At 45.7% G+C, this 22,035-nt stretch overlaps 1 pseudogene; it reads right to left on the bottom strand.

Annotated features, from left to right (window-relative positions):
- Positions 1 to 2,337: 2,337 nt before the first annotated feature.
- Positions 2,338 to 18,326, bottom strand: LOC150016479 (ATP-dependent 6-phosphofructokinase, platelet type pseudogene; annotated as a pseudogene).
- Between the last annotated feature and the right edge of the window lie 3,709 nt (positions 18,327 to 22,035).

The raw sequence follows: 22,035 nt of genomic DNA, 5'->3' as shown, positions 1-22,035 counted from the left end.
GCCTCTGGCCTCTTGGAAGCCATGGCTGGGGGGTGATTCATAAGCTAGCATTGAGCTGACAGTATTCAGGAAAAAAGGTTCTTATCCTGTAGCAACCTGATTTGGACACCCACCCAAATCAAGCTGGGAAAATGGGGGAGGAGAGTGCTTCAGGAATTCTCTTAATCACTCACTGGATAAGTATGAGGCACAGGTCCCATGATTTAGCGTCATACTGCTAGCCCAAGATGATACAGCAGAGAAAGCAGATGGTGGAGGAGGTGAATATCTTCAGGCTGAAGTCGAAGTGGTTACAATGAAGCCTTTCTTCCTGGCCTTCTCAGTCCTCACAACCTCTTCACCCTGCCAGCAACAAGCACCCACAGAGCATCTGTCCTCAGCTCGCTTTTCAGAGCCACTATACGGGCCTTGTCCTGGAGCAGTCTGGTTTGGGCACCCACCCCGGGCAAACTCAGAAAGTTTATCTGGGCTCAGAAATTCTTAATTATGTTGTTTTTCTCATCACTGGCATTTAATTCCCTTTTGTGGGTAGGGAAGAAAAACCTGTTTTCTTCCTCTGTTTCTTCTTCTTCATCATTTTCACCAATGAGGTTACAGCTCCATTTCTCACTTCAATTTGTGTTAAACAAAAGCCCCAGTGTTTTTTTCATTGTTTTGCCTCTGATCCTTGTTTATCCCAATATATTATTATTTCCTCTGTAGAATTATGACCCATTGGGATCCCTACAGCTGACAGTAAACACTCCAGAACAGTTGACATCTTAAATGGGTTTCCAGTTATATTTAAATTGGTGTTTAGTTTTAAACCAGCTTTAAATTTGCCCCATTTTTGGCTCATAATTATCTTTTAGTTTATATTATTTTACTGCTGTTTTGTTTTCAACCACTCACAGGCTGGCTTAGAAAACTGGGTTCTAACCTAGCACTGGTCGGTGTGTGACCTTGTCACTGAGCATGCATGACGATGTCATCAGCTTGGGGCTCAATAAACATGATAGTCCTTCACTTTACAGTGTGCTAATGTCCCGTGAATTGTCATTTTATTTGCTCTTATTTCTATGTTAGCATTTTTAGAATAATTTCCAAATTTATTTGGGAACACATTGTTACCTATAAGCTTAATGGCAATTAAGAATAACTAGAATAACCCCCCAAAAGTTATGACTTTATCAATGTTAATCTTTGGAAATGACAAGAAGTGTCTACATTTAAATAAGGAGAGTGTCCGCCCAGTGGGAGGCTGGAGGGCTGCCCTCTGACTGAGAGGAATATGTGGCAATGGCCCCATCCATGTGCTGCCTGAATCAAAATGAACCCAAGTCTGTCACCACACTGCCCTCTCCTCCAGGAGCTGAGAGATGCTGTGAACAATGTCAGAAGGGACGCATTTTTGTGTAGGTTAAAAAAATAGCAAGACACCCTTATGTCTCCTGTTTTTGTCCTCGAAGCGGAAATGCTCTGCACAGAGCCTCCTCCCTCCTGCCCCGCACACAGTCTCCTGTTACAGATGGTGTCAGAAACCCTGAGGGGAAATTCGCCTGTGGGTTTCAGAGATTTGGAGTGTTTTCTTGTGGGGAGAGGGCATCCACACACAAAACAACATTCGGAGTCCCTGTGGTGATTAGGAAGTGGGGAGGGGATGAAGTGTGGAGAGAGTAGATTGGGAAAACTTGGACATCTTTCCCTCCCTCCCTCCCTCTTCTCTGCAGGGCTCCTTAGAGGGGGAGCTAGGATGGAGGCGACTTAGGGGGTGGGGTGGTACCAGACACGCAGGCAGAGGAGGTGGGGGCTAGAACGTGGCTGTGGAGATCTGTGCTGAGATTCACAGTTTGCAAGCATGTTCACATTATCACCTTGGGGTAGGTGAGTGGCTCCAGAGCCATTTTATAGTCATAGAGACTAGATTTCATTGGTTAAATAAATTTCCTAAGAGCACAGAGTTTGGACACAAAGGGTACAGCCACACCCAAATCCAAAACTGTGGTGTTGGAAGGCCCCCATGACACAATACATTTCCTCTCTTGGTTCTTTTTATCCCCCCTCACACAAGAATATTTTATTGTTTTTTTTTGTTTTTTTTTTTTTTTTTTTGTTAGTTTTAGCCAAATTTTTAATTCCACTGGAAATGCTCATTTTAAAGCAGGAGACAGAGTATGCGATACAGCAGACAACTCACTGGAGTCTCAGGACCAGTGGGCTGTGAAGGGCACAGGACGGTTGCCCTGTCATCAGGGACTAATGTCAACCGCACTCACGTAAAGTGCTGATAATTAACTTAAGTGTTACAAAAACGGTGGTAAAGAGGAAGTCTGAAGCATCACTGGTGGGCAGTGGCGTCTAGATGGCTGCAGGCTCCACGTGGCTGCGGGGAATGTGCTCCAGCTGGCCCAGGTCAGAGGCCTCAGGGTTGGCCTTGTACTTGGCTAGGAGCTTCATGAGGGCCCGGAGCTTCAGCCACCACTGCTCTTTGGGAATTCTGTGCTCAGAGTCTGTCTCCTTCTTCAGCTCTGCCACAGGCTGGAAAACAAGGTGTCTTTTGCATATTCCCAGCACACAGATGGGGTCATTGGTTCCAAACCTTTCCCTGTCCCCTGAGCCTCCTTCAGTTGTGTGGTGACCCACTGCATGGCTCGGGCAGAGATTCTGGTTCCCAATTTTTTGTCAAATGGGGAAGGTGCTCCACCCCACTGCATGTGGCCCAGCACCTTCTTCCTGCAGTCAAACACCCCTTTGCCTTCTTCTGAATAGAGCTGGTAGATGAAGTCTGTGGTGTAGTTTTCACTACAGCTCTCATTTCTGAGCACGAGTCCCCTCTGAATGGTGGTTCTCATCTCTCTGTCGGGTGCTCCACGTTGGCCTGCAGGTCTCTGATGTCAAAGATGTAGGCTGCATCGGCACCAGCTGCCAGGCCCCCCATGTTAGCCAGGTAGCCGCAGTAACCGCCCATGGTCTCGGTGATGAACACGCAGTGCTTGGTCCCGCTGGCCGATTGCTTGATACAGTCACAGGTGTCAGTGATGGTGTTCAGAGCAGTGTCGGCACCAATGCTGAAATCAGACCCTGGCACATTGTTGGATACGGTGCTGGGAACCACAACCATAGGGACACAGAACTCCTCAAGTTTCCCCCGGGCGGCTGACAGTTCCAGCAGTCCCAGGTAGGCCTCAAACCCACCGATGATCAGCAGTGTGTTGATGTTGTGGGTGCACATCTGTGCATCCATTTCCTCCAAGTACTTCCCGGGCAGTGTCCACTTTGTCCCAAGAATGGAGCCGCCTTGTCCGGTCCAGTCTCTGACATCCTACCAGCCAATTTCTTTCATCTGGCCTTTGGCAAAGCCCTCAAAGCTGTCACAGACAGCGTATATTTTGTGTCCTTCTGAGATGCCAAACCGCACAGCCGAGCGCATGGCCGCATTCATCCCAGCAGCTGGCGCTCCCACAGTGATGACAGCCATATTGAAGTCACTCTTTAGGATACCGGAGTCTGGCATCTTGATGGCAAGCCACTTGTAGGTATTAAGATTGCCCTCAAAGCTCCTTCCTCTGAGCTGTACAGCATCCTTGAACCTCCCCTCATCCATTGCCTTTTGGGCATCCTGGGTCATCTGCACATACTCCATCAGGGGCAGGTGCACAGCCGGTTCCCATTCAGCGACACCACACAGGCCGGGGTCTCTGGAGTGGCCTGTAGAAGGGCAATGACGGCCTCCACCCCCATGCGGCTGGCCAAAATCCTGTCAAAGGCTGGTAGGGGTGTGGGACGGGGTCCAGAGAAGGTGGCCCAGGCCTCTGAGGGAGAAAGCAGGAGGGCAGAAAATCAGCTTCCTCCTTTTCTACTGGGCCAACTAAGGCCTGTCCACGGCCCGTGTGGTTCCAGCAGTCATTTGGTACAGAAGAAAACAATGAATTCCTTGGACCCATTTTGGAAGCTTGAAAGTTTGGAGCCTCTGTGTGAACCGCAGTTTAGGAACAGTTCAGCCAGAAGCGAGATGTGCTCCCTGCAGACCTCTAACTTTAGGACCTGCATTGTTTCCTGATGGGATCACTGCTTAGGGATTCATGGAACTGAAAGGGGTTTCACATTGTGAGAGCAACTTAGAGGTTCTGCAACAGAGACCCAGAGAGATAGGGACTTGCCCAAGGCCTCCCAGTGAGTTAGCTTCACCCAAAGCTGTGGCAATCAGATGTGCCTGCAAAACCCTAACGGGAAGGTGGCGAGGGAGGTAGAAATCATTTAGTCAAGCACTAGATTCTGACAAGTTCTCTTCAGGAAGTTCTCTATTCTTTCAGAAATTTAAAACATGACGACCGAAGAGGGCCTAGGATATATTTTTAAGCCATTTGGTGGTGCTGCTGACATTTGGGTATTTCCGGTTTGCTTTTACACTTTGGGTGGTTAACAGCAGCAATAGCAACAAATTCTTGCATAAAACTTCTCTCTAAACACCAAAGCAGTTCCTTTCTCTAAAGAGAGTATACGAAATGAGAGAGGAGGTTGCGTAGAGTAGCCTTCTACTAGTTCTCCCTTTGCGCTGCCAAGTCAGGTAAGGGCCGCACGGTTCCGAGAAAGCCTCCGCGTGCTCTCTGCTCACTCAGCAAGAGACCGGGCAGAGTACTGTGCCTGGCATTAGGCCGCCTGCCTCTGAAGAGGTCAGGACCCTCAACAATGGCTGGTGAGTTCCCCCTCACAGGGAGGCGGGAAGACACTCACATGTCTCCCCTCAGTCTACTTCAAGTCCAAGAAGCAGCCCCCTGCCTCTAAAACCCAGTTTTGGCCAGTGGCAGGACGGCCTCTCCTGACAAGGCTGTGTCCTCTCACACACGGGCCTGAGTGTGCTCCCTGACTTAACTCCTGTGCTCAGGAATTTCATTTATTAGGGTTCTTTCCTAAACACATTTCTCTCCATTTAGTTCACAGAATGGGTGTGTTTCTCTTTCTTGGCTCCCAGGGAGCCCCTTGGGCCTAGGTCTCCCTGTTCCCAGGGCAGGGTCCCACCTCCGGGCCTCCGGGACCAGAGGATGAGCCCCTAGTGCTGTCCCTTGGCTTGTTTATATCCGCTCAGTTCTGTAGATGTTCACTGAGAACTGGCTCTGAACTAGGCCTGGAGCACGTGGCAACAGAACTGTCTGCTATCTGACCTTGTAGAGCCTGTAGACCAGTGAGGAGATGGCCTTGGGGACAGGAAGAGATAGTGCTGCAAGGGACCTCAGGAGTGGGGCTGAGGAAAGAGGGGCAACGATGCGGATACTCTGTCTCCCCAAACTCAGGTAACTCTTGGGCTTGCTGGGGCCACAGACAGCTTTCGGACTTACTACCAGTGTCCCCAAATGAAGCATCTGAGAATGTGCCTCCGTCCTTCCTACTCACCTGGCACCTGACCTGGTGCTGTTTTGCATCTTGTTGTCGCTTACCTGTGTCTCTGAGTCTTGCCTCAGCCAGATGACAAGCCTCTCAGGGTGGCACTACTGAGTCCTATCTGCTGTCCCAAGTTCTCACTCAGCCCAGGGCAAGGGTGGAAGCAGGTGCTCTACAGGGACTTAGCAAACACACTCACATTGTGGGGAGTCAGGCAGCTGGAGGTGGGGGTAGGGCTCAAGGACGTGGCTGGTCTCTGGCAGCCGATATTACAGGTACACCGTAATAAGGAAGCATTCATATGAGCAAGAGGAGTTGTGACCTGAGAGACGCAGATTCAGAGAGCGACCCAAATTGTGCTCCACTCCAGACAGAATGAGGAAAGTGGAAGCTTATAAGGACAAAATCCACAAGTTGGAAACAAAGGGAGCAAACTTCAGGATGTACTTCTATGGCAAGCACCAAATCCAAAAGTGCAAACCTCATCTGGGTGCAAAGATGCATAAGTATGATTTTCTATGACCTTCAGATTCCATTTAGGGCCCCCCAATGTTAGTGACTCTGCTTTAGTTCGCACTTCCCTTGGTCCCCCTCTCCCCAGCGTGATGCTCTCAACAATTGATTTGCTCCCAAACTTAAGGTTAACAGCTTAATATCATGCTGCCTGTAACATGCAGATGACACAGAGGAGGGCACGGAGGGGACCACGGACAGTGCCTTCTCACAGAGAGGAAGAGCATGGGGCGGCGAGATCTGGGCCCGGGCCTGAGGCCCACCAGTGCTTTTTCCCTTGAGCCTCCCCATCTGTAAGAGGGGAGGAATGGCGTCTATATCCCAGCATTGTGAGGATTAAAAGTTAACATGCAAAAAACACATAAAAAACCCTAATGTTGGAGTTTTGCTTCGTGACCTCTAAGGGATTTCCCATCCATGATCTCATTTGAACCTCTCACAGTAGGGCAGGCATTCTTATCATTTCTGTTTTACAGATGAAAAACCTGAGGTTCAGAGAGTGTAAATGACCTACTACTAGAGATCACATAACTATTATAAGGTAGAACTGGGTTTGACTTTGGCTGCCATTCATTGCTGTGGTCCATGTACAGTGGCAGAGAGTGTTTCAAAGTCCTCTCATGTCCACCAACTGCTTATTCGTCCTGGGAGGATGTATAAATGCAAAACGTTGTATACATGGAACATCAAGGGCATGATTTCACGAGCTTGCTGCAGCCAATGAAGCAGTGAGCCAATGAGAGTCACAAGGATTCAACCACTAACTGGCTGTCACTTGCAGATGACAATGACAGGTTATAAGGATTGTATGGGAACCATCTGGAAGAATGTTAACAAGGTATATAATAACAACATGCTACACTGCAGGAAAGCACTTACAAGAATTGCATGTGCTTCTGCCTCTGACAGAATCTGCATATGTCTTCAAAAAACTTTGTTATAAACAAATTTACATTATTTTTCATCTCTAATTTCAGATGTTTTCCGTGGTGCATCTGGGAACAAGAACATTGATTATAGTGTTTACAAAGAAGTAACAAATATTCTATTAATAATTATTAAAATCTGCTAGATTTAGACTAGACCTAACATATCTAATTATAATAAAGTAAGGTGAACACATTCCGTCTTCAGCCTCATTAGGGAATAGGGTGTAGGGGTGAGTCTTAGGCTAAGCCTGGAAAGTAACAGTGGTAGTTTTGCCAATGGGAAGGGAGGTTGTGCAAGACAAGAACAGGGTGGACCAGGCAGACAATCCAGGGAAAAGCCTGGAAAAGTGCTTGGCTGCTGGTAGTTGGTCAGTGAATGGAGAGAGACCAGGGTACATCCCTCACCATCAGATCTGCAGGCTATACCTCAGGGTGTTGCCTGTGAAAATTCCAGAGGAAAACCAGTGTGGTCAGCTTGGGGGAATATGTGGTTCATATTGGAAGACTGAACATACCACATTACTGAGAAGACGCACACTGGATAACCAGCATAATGAAACTGGAGTTTCCAAATGTTGGCGATGATAGGAGATTCAGTTCCAGTGACAAGTTGCTTATTGAATGAATGTCAGTGCAAATAATAACAAATGCATCCTAACCATGACAGTCACAGAAAGGACACAAGGAACAGAATGTCCTGGATCCTATGAAACAGCTCATTGCAATCTGTGAACTGCAGAAGCTAGCATGGGAGGACTCTGAAATTCCTGCCTTACGACAACCCAAGACTAAGAGCCCTGGGAAGCCTGAGTCCACAGAGGTCTCGGCATCAGTGGGTGTTCCCTTACCCATATGACATCATGGGCAGGGTGAGGATATATAATTCCTGGATGGGACACTATCTCCTGACTGCAGGTGGGATGCACTTGGCTGCAATCTGACAGGAGATCCTTGACACTGGTCAAACCATCAAACTAGGTAAGTCCTGGAAATCTGCAAAGGAACAGGAGATGGTTGCCTGCTTTGGCAGGGGTTGGGAAGACATTAGAATGGGTCCTTGGAATTGAACGAACATGGATTTTTACCTCAAGTTTGCCAGTAGCTGAGTGACTTTGGGTAGGCGGCTTCATTTCTTAGAGCCTCAGTTTCTTCATTGTCATTATAAAATAGGGGTGGTATATAACTTTCCTGTTGGGCTGTTAAGGGCAGAAAATTACATAGAGGTAATGTACATGGAGTGCCCAGTGCGATGTCTAACATATGGGCACTTAGTACATAGCAAAGCACTACCCTGGCCTCTATAGCCTCATGGGGGTGGCTAAGCAGGGTGCCCAGGATGTGTCCTCTGACTTAAAGGTAGGTCTGGACCCTAGATTTCTGGAACCCCCTGAAACTTCCTCTTAGAGGTATGAGGGTCTGTTGGGGTGAGGGATGCAGTCTAGTTCCCTGGTTGTGTCAAAGTGAAAAGCCTCCATTCCTACTCTTTCTGCCCCAGAATTCTCTCAAAGGCAGTACCAAATTGTGGGATGGCACTGGCTACACGTCAGAAGAACTGAGATTGGATCTGCCACTCCTTGGCTGGGTGACCTTGGACAAGTACTGTAACCAGATGAAGCCTAAATTTCTTCATTTGCAAATTTGGTGCCAGGTCGTTGGCTCTGTGTTTCTCACAGGATCAAGTCCAACCTCATTAGCCTGGTATTCAAGCTCCTTCCATCATATTCCCTGGCCTCATCTCTTATAACTCCTCTTCATGCTCACATGGCCTTGCCAAGCCAAACCCACCTTAGCATTTACTTCATACCCAGACAGAACCTTGTCCAAGTCCTCATGTGTCAAACGTATACACCGTTGTATCCCTCGCAGCATCTAGCACAGGGTCTTGCACAAAGTAGATGCTTATTTTATCAATTAGAATTAGGTTTGATTACATATGGCAGAAAAACTAAAATAAGAATAGGTTAAATAGGAATTATTTCTCTCTTATGACAAAGAGGTCCAACAGAAGACAGCCCAGACTGGGGTGGTGACTCCAGATGTCAGGGACCCAGGTCGCTTCTACCTTGCTTCTTTACCCTTCTTAGCACATCACCTCACGGTCCACTATGACTGAGAAGTTTCCATCTTGTTTCATTCAGCCAGAAGTAAGTAGAGGAGACAGGGTGCAAAATGTATCCTGTTCCTTCAGGGAGGCAACCTGGATGTTATACATGACACTTCTCATATCTTATTGGCTAGAACTTAGTCACATAGTCATTCTAGCTGCAAGGGAGGCTATAGAATATAGCTTTTAACAGATCCATTTCTAATAAAGGGAGGGAGGAGAATGAATATTGGCATACCCAAATAGTTGTTTCTGCCACAGTTATCAAAAGAATAAAAATTATGACAATTTACTACCAAGCTGAAAGCCCCATATCATGTATGAGATTATTATAAAATATCCACTTATTTTAAAAATATATGGATGCCCTGATCGCTAGGATGGAAACACCCTAATTCTTTTTCACCTCTAGTGAGGATGTAGTAACATGTTTTTCATAGACTGATAACTCAGATGTGTAAGTAAAGGTAAAACATCAGTCCTTCCCCTTACCACATGCCACCAATGAGGAAGCCAAACTTCATATTTGCTAAGTGATTTGCCTGTGGTCAGAGAGCTGATTAATGAAGAAGCCAGGACTTAAGAGTTTTGAGGCTCGTCCAAGGCCTTTCCCTGTTCTTCCTTGATGAGTGGCTCATTCAGGTTCTGAAGGCCTTGAGCTCGGTGGGTCTCCCAACTCTGGCTGGGGACTCTGCTTGTCCCAAATGCTTGGAGGAAGAGCTGGGCCACCATGTTTTCAGCTGCATTCCTCCTAGCACACAGTTCAAAAGCCTTCAATCTGGAGAGAGGGGAACTTCAGGAGTATAGCAGTATGTTGTTTAAATAATAAAGCCTTTTTGCTAAAAGGCTTTTGCATGTAGAGTACATAGGACCCTCAATTAGCCACCAAAAGGAGATACTGAGATGTGTAAGAAATGGTTGTTGCCCTTAAGGATTTGGATGTACAAATTTATTCTTTTCATTCATTCACTCAAATATTACTTTTAAAGCATCTACTAAAAGTGGAACTGGGTCCAGGACTGGGAATACAATAGTAAAGTGTGTAGATATGGTTCCTGCTCTAAAATTGCTTATAGTCTAGTCAGGGCCAGAGACCAGTAAACTGGCAACTGCAAAGTAGAATTAAAAGTGTAGTCACTGGGTCCTGGCCAGGTGGCTCAGTTGGTTGGAGCATCACCCTGTACATCAAAGTGTTTGAGTTTAATCCCTGGTTTGGGCACGTATGGGAGGCAACTGATCAATGTTTCTCTCCCAGATGGATGTTTCTCTCTCTCCTTTCCACTCTCTCTAAAAGTCAATAAAGCATATCCTCAGGTGAGGATTTTTTCTTTTTAAGTGCAGTTATAGGGAGGGAACAAGGCACTCTGACTTTGTCACCTAGACTGGGGTGTGGGGGGATCAATACGTAGTGAGTGAAAAACTATTGGAGGCCTGAAGACTGAGTACATGTGGGACGAGTGAGTGCCTGGTGGGTGGGAAGGAAGAGTATTCCAGATAGAATGTCCAAAAGAGAGTGGGTTTGTGAGGAGCTGAGAAGGTTTTTTTTTTTTTTTTTTTTAATGACTAGGGTGGGGCAGGCCTTGCTGATGGGGGTGGAATAGGGTGTGGGGGTCAATGAGAAATGGGGCTGGAAAGGTGGGCAGGGACCAGTAAATGAAGGACTTCAAAAGATATATTGAAGAGTTTATATTTTATCTTGAAGCTAGTGGGATAAAGGGCTTGAGGCAGATTTGTATTTTAGAAAGAGGCCTCTGGCAAGAGGGGCGGGTCTAGATGTGGAGAGACCACTTAGGAGGCTATGGCAGTGATGGTGGCCTGAACCAGAAAATGGCCTGAAAGGTGGGAAGAAATTGATGGATTTGAGATCTCTGAGAGGTACAGGCAACAGGTTTTGGTGACTAATTGGAAGAAATGAGAACGATGGAGAAAACCAACATTCATGAAGAAAGAAAAAAGAAAATAACAAAGATACTAACAAACAAAGCCACAGAATAAGAGCTATTCAGAAAGAAAATATAAAGGACAATTTACAGGGCATCAACAGTAGAGTGGATGAAGATGAGAATCAAATCAGCGATTTGGAACATAAGGAAGCGAAAAACAGAAACACAAACAAAAAGACCTTGTGGTTTGAGAAGGGGATAATTGCTGTGGGCTAGGAAAATTTTGGAGGGCTTCCTGGAAGAGTTGGGACTGGAGCTGGGCCTTGTATATGAATAGAATTTTGGTGAATGGAAAGAACATTCCAGGTTAAATAATGACAGAAGTAACAGTACTGAGGCGGAACAGTGTGTGGTTTGTCTCAGAGATGTTGTGGATGTGGTTTTCTTTGGAGAGCCACGAAAAACTCTTTCTCAGTTGGGGGGTGGTGGGGGTGCCACTAAAATTCTTGCTGAAGGAAAGGACTGGGGAGATGAGTGCCACTGCCCTGGTACAGAGTTCTTTGTATCAACATAAGAAATGTCCAAACGTAGAGATAATTTTTATGAGTTTATTTGAACCAAACTGATGACAACTGCTGAGAAGCAAAATCTCAACACATTGAGAAAAATGCTCTGGAAAGTGACGGTTTTACCATTTATTTTATACATCAGAATCAAAGGGGAAGAGGTAAAGGGGTGACAGGAAATTCACTGGTGATAGATTAGGGAGGCAGGAGAAAGCAAAGGGGTGAGGGCGACTAAACAACTGTCCGGGACCGCCCACCCTATCTGTCCACTGTCCCACACGGCCTGCGTGTGAGTCAGGGAAGCCCAGGAGGTGACTGCGGCAAGCGTGCTAGGCACTTTGCAGATGTTATGTTTTCTCCTCACCACGACCTTATCAGGGAAAGTACGTATTACTATTCCCTCTTTATCGCAAGAACACTGAGACACAGAGAGGTTAAGCACTTATACCAAGGTCACACTACTAGGAAGTGGCAGAGGCAGGATCCAAACCTAAGTGTGTCTGGTCCCAAAGCCTCCTTCCTTCACCTCTCCAGGTACCTGAGCCAGGTGAGGGTTGACCTCCTCTCCTGAATCCGAGTTCCAGTGCCCAAGTAAGGAAGCACAGTGATTCAGGAAAACAGTGAGATTGTGAACCCCCTTCCCAACTCACTGTTGTGTGAGCCTTTTGAGGTTTTTACAGAGGGGAAAACAGACAGGTCCAGAGGTGAGCAAGGGCTTCACCTGGCACCATGTTACCACTCCATTTTCTCAGACCCTTTTGCCTACTCCATGCCACATGGACATGGCTCCTGCAGTTCGGGTCCATGGCCACAGCTTAGGTGGTGCCCACACTCTGCTCCCTCCACCCCCAGCCCCCTGTTCCATGGCCAAGACTACTCAGCTTTGAATGAGGTTGAATGAGTCATTAAGGGAAAAACAAGGAAAGCCTATTCCCTTTCTAGATAATGTGAATTCGCCCACCTTTTGACTTCCTTTTGTTCTAATGACAGTATGCAATGATTCAGAATTATCACACTCAAAAGGACTACTTTGTATTTTTCATGAAAATGAAAAGCCATTGTGTGAATAGATGAGCTGAAAATGGCTCACGCAGGAAGGGGAGGATGACCTCGGGACATCAGTGCAGAATGGAGGCTGAATGAATGTGTGAGAATGGGAGGGAATGGCAATTCCTTGGCAGAAAGGAGAGCTAAGCAGAAGCAGATGTGAGGCCAAGCAGCAAAGCCCCTCAATGGCAAAACCCGAAGCAATCACCAATTTCCAAGCCTACTTGACTTAAAGCCAAGTATATGCACAGGCGGCTGGAGACAGGGAGGAAAGACATTTTCAAAAGAGCCATCCTAGGTGGGGTGTGGGGCTGCAGAACTTTCTGCGTCTAATACCAGAGAGCCTCTCCATGCCAAGCAGATTGGCTAGAGGCAAATGAGGGAACTGGAGAGGGATAGTGTGTCTTGCAGCAACTCAACACTATGTTCTTCTTGGGACGAATTAGCTGAGAATCTAATTTACTACAGCCTGCCCTTCAAACATAGGGTAGCAGGTCCCTCGCCCAGAAGCTGCTGCTCATAGCTTGGCTCCAGCCTTGCCCAGGGCCTCTGGTTCTTGGCAGTAGGAAAGGAAGACAAAATTAAAAAGTCAGAATTGTTGGTGCTTTCTCCAGCTTACTGCTGGGTGGTCTGGAGTAAAACTCTTAACCTCTCTCAGACTATTTGCTCTGAGAAAACAGAAGCTACTACCTTCCTCAGAGGATGGTGGTTGGGAGGATGAGATGATTGATGTAAAGCATAAAACGAGAACTGCTCTGTTAACTGTAAAGTGCTATACAAGTAGCAGTTATTACTGTGTGTACAGACAGAGGAGAATTAATGTGTTCCGACAGACTTGACGTCAGCCAAGGAATCTGGAGCAATGGGGGAGTTCCATTCCATTCCAAAGCCTCTGATAAACATGATGAAATTGGAAATGCGTTCATTGGGAGTAAAGTTTTCTGCAGAGCTTCCTTTCCTCCACAATGAATTCTGGGCTTCCTGTGGAGCTTGAGGGGCTCTGTAGGTAGCTACTGGGGAAAGCTGACCTCCACTGGTTGCTACCAAACATTTCTGGTCGTGTTCTGTGAGCATCTCCACTTCCACTTGCACCATCACAAAGCGCAGAAAGACTCTTGGTAGGAAAGTGGTTTCTTGTTTCACAGCATTGTTTTGATATAGTTATCATTTTTGAACAGAAAAAGTCCATGTAGGAACTGCTAGTGGGTGATATTTTAGAGCTAGAAGGGAATTAGAAGACCCTCTAGTTTGGGCTTGAGATTTTCCAGATGTGGAACTGTGGCCCAGGCAAGGAACTGTCTTTTCCTGGGTGTCACACCAGAATCAGTGAGTTGAAATTAAGGCCCAGGTATCTGACTCCCTATTCATGTGCTTCTTCCCTTAACCCAGGATCAAAAACTTAGGTGTTTTCAAGGTCCAGGCAGGTAAGGATGAGGAGGACATTGGGTAGTGACATGACAGGAAGTGGGAGGATGTACAATTCAGTTTTATGTTTATTTTGCTTGAGGTTTGCTGAGCTACATGAATCTGTAAAGTGATATCTTCCACCAAATTTGGGAAATCTTCGGCCACTATTTTTTCAAATATTTTTTCTATATCAATCTTCCTCATTTCCCTTATGCACTACAATGATGTGAAAGTTAGACCATTTGATATTGTGCCACAGATCCCTGGCTCTCTATTCATTTTTTCCCCATTTTTCTCTCTGTTCTTTGTTCTTCAGACCGTATAATTTCAATTGATCTATCATTTAAATTCTGCTATTGAACCCATCTACTGATTTTAAAATTTCTGAAATTGTTTTTCTCACTTCTAAAATTTCCATTTGTTTTTTCAAAACAATTAGTTTGTTATTTCTCCACTGAGAACTTCTATCTTTCAATTTATTTCAAGAGTTTTTACATTTATGCCATAAAGAATGGTTATAATAGCTGTTTTACAATCTTTTTTCTAGTAATTACAACATTGTCTTGTCTTATCCCTTGAGAACTGGTTAGTGCCTTGGTTCTTATCATGCTGGATAATTTCACATTGTATCCAGGGCATTTTTAATGGAAAGTTAGGAGATTCTGGGACCTGTGAAAATCAGAGCATGTTGATGTTTTTTGCTTTGTTTCAACATGCAAGCAAACTGGTTAAGTTCAGACGGCAAGCCCTGCCTTCCTTTCCATAGGTAGGGGTCCCACTGCCAGCGCAGGCAGGTTTCAAAGGCTCTGCTGTGTTGTTCACATGTGTTTTGCACATGCACGGCCTGGAGGTCAGCCCAGGGCGTAAGTTGGTTCATATATGGAACTCCTTTCTCCCACTCTTTCCTCTGCAGATCCCTTCACAGTACAGTATTCAGCTCCCAGGATCCCCTTTCCCAGGTCTCCTGGCTAGAAAGATGGAGGTCTCTCTCAGAGTTATAGTCACTGATGATATCACAAAATTTCATGACGCTGAGCTGGCCCTCAGGGCAAAGTGGCAAGTAAAGAGAGAAAAAATGACTCCCTTCAAACTCTTCACCTAGCAGCAGCCCTTTGCCAGGTTCCCGTATCCAGCGGCACAGGTTTGCCTCAGGGATTTCAGGTGCCCAAGATGTGGCCCTGGTGGCAGTGCTGTCACGGGCTGCATCTGGCCTTGAGGCTGAATGGACAGAAAAATAAATGGGGAAAAAGAACAAGGATTTCCCCCCCACACTCTCTGGCCTGCTGGGGCCCCATTTTGAGGTCATCTTGTCAGAAAGCTGGGCTGCTTCTTGCAGTTGTGTCTGACCGCTGGGCAATTTCATTGCTCAGCTCAGCCTCAGACCAAAGCCAGGAGAAAAAGTCCAGGAAATTCACTGCCATCATATTGGTCACATGATTGAGTTCTCTTCCCAATCCACCTGTTTTTGTTTATTTTTCAGAGTCCTCAATTAATTGCTTTTTTTTTTTTTGTTCAGAGTGATTAGTTGTAATCAGTGGGAGAGAGGGTACAATGTACTTCCTCCATTTGGTTGGAGCTGGAAGTCTAGCAACACACACACTTGCAATCCATATCTTTTGGCTGATGCTACCCTAGGTCTCACTGGCAGAGGCTCACTGATAGAACTTGTATTCTGAAATCCTCTATCTCCTGGTCTGGTGGTGCCAGGTTCCAGAAGTCTATGGATCCATGTTTTCTGCCTTATTTTGGGTAGATGTTGATATAGATGTTCACTCAACTAAGATGTAGTGGATGCCTCTAGGTGCTATATTCTGGGGGTACAAAAATGGCTAAAACATGGTACCTGCCCTAAAGGAACTCACAACCCAATGAAATAACAAGAATTTGGACTAGAAATTTAGGATCCAAGCTTGAAATCTTTCTCAAGCCCTCTCGTGTGCCCAGAATCACAACACATTATTAGAGAGCATTTCCCAGCCTGATTCTGGGGCTTTGCCTTTCTAGAAAACATTTTTTTTTTTTTTAACATTTCTTATTTTAATCCTCACCCAAGGATAAGCCTTTTTTAAAAGTTGGTTTTAGAGTGAGAGGAATGGAGAGAGAGAGGAAGAGAAACATCGATGTTAGAGAGGAACATCCAACAGCTGCCTCTCATATGTGTCCTGACCGGGAATCAAACCCACCTTTTGGTGTATGGGATGATGCTCCAATCAACTCAGCGACCCAGCCAGGGCTCTAGAAAACATATTTAATTGCCTCCTCTGAGGAGAACCAACAGCAAAGCACTTCTACAAAACATTACATAACGTGCTGCTTTTAGTTTTGTACACTCTGCAAAATGCCAAGATTAGTCCATGTAACAATCTTCTCACCTATTAAATCTAGTTTTAGGAAACACAGTCTGGTTTGGAGCTTCAGAACTCAAAATGGAAATGAAGTCATGGAGTGTGTGCAGAATAACATTTAAAGTGTTAAAAACTAAAAGTGATATTTTTAAAAAAGTAAGAGTAGGAACTTTGGCTGAGTGGCTGGGTTGGTTGGAGTGTTGTCTTGTGGGTTCGATACCTGGTCAGGGTGCGTAGAGGAGGCAACCAATCGATATTTCTCTCTCACATTAATGTTTCTCTCTCTCCTTCTCCCTCTCCCTCTCCTTTCCTCTCTCTCTCAAATCAATAAAAACATTACCTTGGGTAAGGATTTAAAAAGAAAAAGTAAGAGTAGGAGAAGCTGAGGCCATCTGCCAAGGAGATAATCCCTCATAAGGAAGATAAATGATCTTTTCCAACCCACCTCTGCTGCCTTTTCTGTTTGAAAGCACTTACTTGCTCTTTCTACATTAAGTAATGCTAGAGTGTTGAACCTGGGAAAGGAGATCAAAGGCAGGAAGAAGGAGAGGGGTCAGCCATTTAGCCAGCACAAGTAGATGCCATACAAGAGCAAGGGCATTCTGTGTGTCTTGCCATCCCCAGGCCAACCCAGCAAGCCTCTGTGATAAGCTTTGTGATTCCTGGGTGGTAGACAAGGAGACTGAGACTCAAAGGTAACATGATTTTCTCAAGGGCTTAACAAGCTAAACATAGACTAGACCCCAGACCTCCTGAGTGTGGGTTCTGTTTTTCCACTGCACCAGCCTGTAAGACTTTGGACTCTGAATATGATCCCCTCTCACAACACTAGAGCCACTGCACTTTTCTGTGTGGTAAGTGGATCATTTTGAGGAGGAGTTTGGGGAAAAGAGACCCTACCAATGATAGTGGGATCTGGGGGCTCATGGGAGAGGAAGAAGTCCACTGGGAAGCCGGATCCTGGTTCTCTAGGCCTGTATCCCCTTGGAGTATAATTAAAGCAAGTAACCAAAACTTCACAGCTGCTTGCTTTTCCAAACGTCTCCTCTGCTTCCTGCTGTGATTCCCCCTTCAACCCAACCGGTTTGCTTATTGCACACAAATGCACCTAGACTCCTCCAGCCATCCCAGCTTTTTCCTGCCCCTTGTCAGCAGCCCCCTGCCTTCAAAGGGGGGGGCTCAGAGTTGATCACCTAGGCTGAAGGCAGTGCCTCCTTCCTCTGCACATGCACCTTTGCTTGTCTGGACTCCTCGTACCACACAGCACCATCCTGATTGTTAATTGGCTTTATATGTCTGTAATAGCTTTTACATGCTGGTGTGACAGCAGCACAGTGCCATCCTTTTCTCTCAAGATAGACACAGAATATTCTATGGCACAATCTACCGAAGCGTTGAAGTTTCATATAAAGATAAAATGTTTTATTGGATCCAAGATGGCGGCAGAGTAAGGGGAATGTTACACTAACCTCCCAGGACCAAACTGGAATTACAACTAAAATATACAGCTATCAACTGAATAACCAACTGAAGGCTAGCTGAACATGCTTTATTATTTCCAGTAGAGATGTACAAGGTACAAGAAAATGAGATGGAGGGTTTTCTTTTTAAAGCTATCTGTCCTTCCTCTGCATATTATATAACCTTTAATTATTTCCAATGTTAAGGAAACAGTCCCTCTGAACCCTTTAAATGATTCAAATGTTGAAATGATTCACAATTCAAAAGAAACTGGTGTGACCTTTCCAAAAATACTTTTAATAGAGGAAAAAGAAAAAATAAAGAAAAACCAAATATTGGCTCTCTTGAAGGAAAAATAAATTGTCTGCCATTTTTTCCCCCTCATATTCTGAAAGAATTGAGAACGCACTACAAAATGGGAGAGTTTGTTTTTGTGCCCTTGGTAGCACGTACCAATGTGAAAGGAAGTTCTAGGAAACAACTAACTTCAGGGAAAAAATCCTGCCAAGTTTCAAGGGACAAAAGTAAAATCTGTACCTTTGACTGAAACACATGGTTGATGCCTCTTCAAAACGTAAGTTTCATCTCTGTCTGAATTCTGTGCCCTCTACCAATTGTTTGTTGGACGGAAGTCATATAGCTGTAGCCAGCACCACTCACTCACCTGAGCATTCCTCCCGCAAAGAAAGACTTACGGGTTTAACGTCTACCATGAGGATCCTTAGGAGGAGGGTAGGGTTTCCTTGATTGACTTGATATTTCAGCACCTCTCATTGAATGTCTCCAGCTAATCAGAATGTTTCTTGCTTTCCAGCTTCTCATAGAGTTTCATATCTTACCTCCACCTCTGTCTTCAACATTTATTCCCTTCTTTACCCACTCTATCAGTTTTATGTTGCTGTATGACGAAGTATCACAAATTTAGTGGCTTAAAACAACATAAATTTATTACCTCATGTGAATCTGGAGTCCAGGTATGGGTTAGCTGGGTTCTCTGCAGGATCTCAGCAGATTGAAATCAAGGTGTTGACCAGGGCTGCAATCTCACCTGAGGCCTGGGGTTCCTTCTAAGCTCACTGCTTGTTTCCAGAATTCAGTTTCAGCTCCTAAAGGCCACCTGCCAGGTGGCCCTTTCCACAACGTGGCAGATTGTTTCATCAAGGCCAAGAAGAGCATCTCTGCTGCTTGGAATCACTATGACTTCTGGGAAGGCCTGGAACATTAAAAATTTTTTTTTCCAAATTTTTTCAATTACAGTTTACAGTCAACATTATGTTGAAGGCCTGGAATGTTTTAAAGGATTTGCCTGATTAGTTCAGACCCATCCAGGATAATTTCCCTTTTAATTAACTCAAAGTCAACTGATTAGGACTTTGATCACATCTACAAAGTCCCTTCTGCCATATAAGATAACAATCATGGCCATGAAGCTGTATCATATTTACAAGTCCTGCTCACTTTTAAGGTGAGGGCGTGTGCACCAGGAGGCTGGACTCTTGGGGTCCACCTTAGAATTCTGCCTACAACCTTGACCCTGCTCATGTCTTAGGTCAAGGGGGCTTAGTCTTTCATTTAACATTTTGGCAGAATAGGTCCCAGGTAACTCTCTCCATCATCCCTCGGCCCTTTTCTCCATGTGACTTCTTAGCTTTCCTCTCTGGCTCTCTACCCTAGCTCCTCTCTCATAGCCCCTCTCCAGTGTACCTGGTAAATTGATGCAAGTTTCCACTCCTTTGTGACCCCTTTCCCTTATTTCTGCCCCATCTTCTCCCCCACCCCCACCCCCGGGAGAACTGGAGTTCTCTGTGCTCCCTAACATTCTGCACAGGCCTCTGTGCTACCAGTAGTCATCTGCTGTGTTGCAACCTTGGCACAGCTATCTCTCTTCTGGGCTCACTGGCTCTTCAGGGCAAGGATTTTTCATGTCCATTTCTTCTGCTCAGAGCCAAGGCACCATGAAAGGCACATGCTAAGTGCTCAGTAAAATTTGGGTCAGTGAATGCAAGGCCCAGAAGCAGGCCAGCAGAGAGTATGCAGTGGATCCAGAAGGAGCTGTCAGAGGGTGGGAGTGTGAAGATAGCAGTGGTGGGCAGTAAGCAGCACCTTGTGCTTAATGTGTCAAGTTCACATTATCTGAATCTGATTCTGAGATCATCCTAACTTCATGACTATTTTCTCCATTCTTCCCTGCTACCTGAGTTTCCCCCAGTCATATGACATAGGCCCTACCCTTACAATTATATTCTAAGGAGCCCACCCCAAATCACGTTTTTCTGTAATGCCTTAAAGAGTTGACAAACATGGGCGTCATCCTACCTTGAAAGGAAGAGGAGCAGCCACTGGGAGATAGTAAATGATTTTGAAATGCAACCCTAAAGCTCACCTTGTAGAGTTCCTGCTCATGCATCTTTTAAAAAATAAATTTAAAAAATTTAATTATTATGCTGAGAATTTCCTCTTGAAGGACACAGAGTCGCTGCCACATCACTGGGAATTTCAGGACTTAGAGGGATTCTCTTAGAAGACTTCTAAGAGTGATAACTCCAATCACAGACTTTTTTTTCTTCAAAACAAAAATTTAATGATGGAAGCATTGTTTGGAAAATGCAGAAAATTTAAAGAAAATAAGCATTTCCTATAATCTCACCACCCACTGAAAACCACTGTCAACACGACTTTTGGAAAAAACTAGGGTGGGAGTTTCACTCTTGGAAAGGACTGGTGTTTCCCTTCAAAACTTTGCAGCAAACATTAGCTTAGTGATGCCAGGTGGAGGAGAAGCACAAGTCATGTAAAAGTGATTTTATTGGGCAAGATTTACTTCCTGGTTGGCACCTAAAGGGAGAGGACCAGGGAGAAAGGGATGGTTTCCACAAAAACCCCAAGACAAGGGATGCACGGTGCAAACCAGCGCCAAGGAGAGGGCCACGTGGGAACCTCAGCTCAACATCTATTGTGGGCCCTTATTGTATCTCCTGGCCCAGAACAACAATAAAAACGTTATTTTTTGAGATTGCTAAGTAAATACAATGTCAATATTTATTTTAAACAAAGGTGCCCTTTCAGCACAGTTAAGGTTTCTAATGACTTCTTCCCTCATCCTGTATTTTTCTCCCTGGCCTTATACGTGTTTCTGAACTTTTCTGCTGCAACTGGTGAGCTCGGTAGGGCTGAAAGCACTACTGCCATTACCATCATCACCCTCCCACCCTGCCCTTTTCATCTGAACACCCCTGTGTTCTTCACCCTGCCCTTCCCTTTGTACTTGCTGCCTTGAACGATCCATTCACTCCCTTAGACCCTAGGCCCCACTTCACACTCAGCCTGGGATCTCCAGGCTCCCAGGGGGTGTTTCTTCTAACTGACCTACCAACACATGCAGTTGCAACTCACAGTTGAATTCATCATCACATCTCCCTTCAACTTGACCCCTCTCTCTCCTTTCCCACTGCCTCCTGCCATCTAACCAACTCCACTTGCTGGTCTCTTAGAAGGACCCTCTCTTCAGTCATTGGCCATTCCCTGTGCACACACAAACTCTGATTTTCACCTCCTTATTTCTGTTCAGAGTGTTTCTACCACCAGGAAGGCAGATGCTTCAAGACCAGCCTTAACGCTTCCTTTCAGAAACTCCTCCTGACAAAACCTATCCACATCTCCCACTTGGCACCTTCAAGCACTGATGTATTCAGGGTGGACTATGTGCGCTCATGTTTTCATGCATCTGTGTTGCTTATGTTCTTAACCAGGTAGTAATGACAATAATAAGAATGATTACTACTTATTTAGGGCTACTACATGCCCTAACTATATATATTTTAAAGGGCATAGGCAGTAAGAGAAGAAAAGTAGCTCAGGATACTAAGAGAAGGGTGTCAAGAAAGAGTCCCCCCCCAACCCTCCGTTGTCTGGCCTGTCATGCCTAAATTCTCCAGTAGGAGTACAAGTCATTGTGGAGCGGAAAGTCTCACTCTTACCCGCTTCCACCCTACTGTCTCTGCCCCCACTATTCATTGCAAAGACTTCTGGGTACAGCAATATTCTAAGCCGTCAACAGCAGAAGCTGTCCAGAGGACTCTGCCCCACAGTGACAGTTGGCTAAAGACAGTGAAAGAGAGAGAGGGTCTTCCAGGAACAGGTTGGGAGTTAAAAGAGTAGGGAAGGGGGACGACCAGCCTTAGAAGGAGGCAGACTCCCAGCGCAAGCTTCTCCCGGACTACTGGCAGAGCTTGCTGAGCCAGGTCCGGAGCCTCGTGCCTTCCTCAGCCGCCCTTGCACAGCTCTGAGTGGGTCCACTGGCTTCAGCCTTTGCAGGGGACCCAGAGATGAATCAGACATGGATCCTGCCCTCCAGGAGCCTACTGTCTAGTGCTGGAAAGTACCAAGTACCAGAGCAAAGGCAATTCCAAGGGCCATGAGGCT

The sequence above is a fragment of the Furipterus horrens genome, unplaced genomic scaffold, assembly GCF_987537825.1.
Source record: "Furipterus horrens unplaced genomic scaffold, mFurHor1.1.pri manual_scaffold_3, whole genome shotgun sequence".
NCBI lineage: Eukaryota > Metazoa > Chordata > Mammalia > Chiroptera > Furipteridae > Furipterus > Furipterus horrens.
The sequence above is the reverse complement of the archived record's forward strand: the minus strand, read 5'-3'. Positions and strand labels throughout refer to the sequence as shown.